The 2,976-nt window shown below is 45.0% G+C and overlaps 1 long non-coding RNA gene across 1 annotated transcript; it reads left to right on the top strand.

Annotated features, from left to right (window-relative positions):
• Positions 1-1,189: 1,189 nt before the first annotated feature.
• Positions 1,190-2,460, top strand: LOC308394253. The gene is made up of 2 exons (XR_013971145.1): positions 1,190-2,030; positions 2,276-2,460. It is a non-coding gene; the product is annotated as an uncharacterized lncRNA (long non-coding RNA).
• Positions 2,461-2,976: the final 516 nt, after the last annotated feature.

The raw sequence follows: 2,976 nt of genomic DNA, 5'->3' as shown, positions 1-2,976 counted from the left end.
AAAGACAGTCTTTATCATGAAATGTAAGAAATTATGTTAGAATGACTTGCTTTTTTTGTCCATAAAGTGAAATCAGCACGAGGAAAACAAGCCACACACACATGAACCGAATTGCTAAAGCAGCTTGGAAAATATGTAATCTTGCAGTTGCCAATTTCTACATGGTTTACTTTGGTGATTTTTTTTGTTGCGTCTCTGTGTCATACTTAAGTCAGTCTCTTTGGCCTACTTAGGCGTATTGTAAGTAGCACACTGAGCTGCAAGTCCTTTCCCTGTAGACTCAGGCTGAATAATTGAGTGGTGCCGAGGCAGGGTAATAAGCTACACTGCCACTGTAATAACCTGCTGGACAATGTGTGAGTGTGCGCTCATGTTGCATGGGCGCGGTAATGGCTGCTATTACTCGAGGGCTGGGGAAGCAGACAGACGCTGCTTAAGGAACCAGACATGTTATGTGAGCATATGTGCTTCGGTGTCTTTCGCATGCAGGCTGCAGTACAGATGCATGACCAGTTTAGTAATCTCAGTATCTAATGAATCATCTAGAGTAGGTTTCTGCCACAATTTACATCAGTTTATTCCCCATATAGTGATTTTCTCTTAATATATGTATGTCGTTTTTTATTCACTCAGTTTGATATAATATGAATTAGAATGTGAATTACAATGATATCATATCTATAAATAACTTCTACACATTAATAGACGTACAGAGAAAAATAAGAAGTTTAAAGACAGACAGCTGAAGTTGCCATGTGTGACCAGATGTATCAAACAAAACAAAAAAAAATGTCACTGACAGGTTTCATGTTAAATCTCATAATTGGTATGCTACTCAGTTTGACCCACTTTCAAAGGTGCTCTTGTTACCTGAAGGTAGAATTTTTATATACCAAATATTTTTTCTGCCCCCCACTGGTTTGCTTCAACTTTCTCCTCTTGTGTGTGTATATCTGAGAAATACTCCCCACTGTGAAATGGTACACACAACTCAGCAGTTTCCTCGCTGCCAAGCGCCAGTATCACTCTACAGCTGAATGAACCCCACCCCTGCTGTAATCTCAAACCAGCATCACTTAGATCCCATAAATTCTTAATGCACAGTCCTAAACCTGAAATTCTTCAAAACCTCCCTCAAGTTTCGCTCTGCTCGGTCCTCTTTTCATCTGTTTCTCTTTGGACGACAGACCGATTGGCTGCTTATTTGATTGATTTCTTGATTCTACTTAATAATTCAAAACTACACCACCTGGGTCTGGGTGCAATTCCCCCCTCCAGGGGCAAGGGTACCTAGACCCGGTTTGTAGAGTACGCTTGGGGAGTGTGATTGTGTGTACAGCGTCTCTTTATGTCTGTCTCCACGTTGGTTGAGTGTGGAGTGAGTGCATATGAGAGCATGAGGGTGGGAATGGATGTTTGTGTCTGTGTGTGCCTGTATGTCTGTGTCTATATGTCAGGTTGGGTATCAGACGCCACCTCTCTGGGGACATCTCAGGCCCTCCAAGGTTTGGAGGCCTATCTCCACCCACCACCACTTCCCCTGCCGGTGGCGGACTCCCTCAGGTGTCGGTGTGTTGGTGGTTCTTTGTGTCTGGGGGTGGGCGTCCGGGTACACACCGGCTCACTCCTTGGCGGCCGCTTGTCGGGGCCTGGGGCCTGGGGCTCGCTCGGGCCCCTTTGGAGGTGGGGTGCCCCCGGCCTCTCGGCCTGGGGCTCGGTCACTCAGGCACAGCTGGGGGCCGGCGGAGCTCACGGGCGCGTCACTGCAACTCCCCCTGACTTCTGCTCCGCGGCTGCTGGGCGAGCCCTCATCTGGGACTCTCCTCAGCTCTTACTGGAACAGTGGCGCGGCTGCCCCTCTGTTGGTCTTCCATGGTCTCTTGTGTTCTGGGGGCCTCTGGATGTCTGGAGTTTTGATCTCCTCCATACCCGCTTCACACCCTGGAGGACGGGGCTGTGGCCCCCCCACACTCCCTAGCAGATCATTACATGGAGAAACCTTTGGAATGCAAGCATGCTGATCCACACAGGTATGCACACATGGGTATTCACAGACGCGGACTAAAGCTTTCTTGGCTGCTGCCTCAAAGCACACTGTGCGCTGTCTATCTTGCGTGCTGCACAATATCGTTTATTATTTAGTAAATATTGATATCTATGACTAGCTAGTTTATTGTGATGGTGCTTTGTTTTCTCTATTATTATGTTACTCTTTGTTGTTTGCTGTCTCCTCTGTTTGTTTTTTTTGTTTGTTTTTTTTTTTTTCTCCATACAGGTGACCCAGGAGTTCTTTTTTTTTTTTTCTCTCTCTTCCCCCCCCTTCTCACCGTCTCTTCTCCCCTTTGGTTTTCTTTCTTTCTCTCCCCCTCTTTCTCTCATTCATTCCCCCTGTCCTATTTATTAAAAAAAAAAAAAAAAAAAAAAAAAAAAAATGACAAAGGATGAACTGAAGCTCTGCCATCACGTAATGTCGCATACTGCTGTTTCTGATGTCATTTAAAGAAAAAAAAAAAAAATAATAATTCAAAACTAAATGATAAACAAAATCCAGGTCCTTAACAGAGACTATACATCACATTGCCTGATGACACCATCCTTCCTCCTTCTGCTTTGTACCTTTCACAGATGAAAGCAATGCCTCCTGGTTACTGAAACATGACAAATCAGAAGGAGAGTGGAAGAAAAGCCATTCATCACAAAGTTGGAGTTGACAACAGTTTTTCTGCAGCGTTGTGCATAGGTGAGTGTTTTTTCTCCCCTGGCTCTGTGTACACTTTGAAATACCCATCTCTTGCTGTTGTACTAGTGTATATGAGAACTGTGCAGAAATATTGTTCTTTTTGTGTTGTGCACAAAACCGACTGCTGCAAACGAACACCCAGACATTTCTTCTTGGCAGCCGTGTCTCCCTCCTTTTGTCAGTCTGTCCATGTCTTCATTTTGATTCTGACGTTTATCCACCGCCCCACGTTGACA

Source organism: Rhamphochromis sp. 'chilingali', assembly GCF_963969265.1.
Source record: "Rhamphochromis sp. 'chilingali' genome assembly, chromosome: 3".
In the NCBI taxonomy this organism is placed as follows: domain Eukaryota; kingdom Metazoa; phylum Chordata; class Actinopteri; order Cichliformes; family Cichlidae; genus Rhamphochromis; species Rhamphochromis sp. 'chilingali'.
Note: the sequence above shows the minus strand (reverse complement) of the source record. Positions and strands in the feature narration are given on the sequence as shown.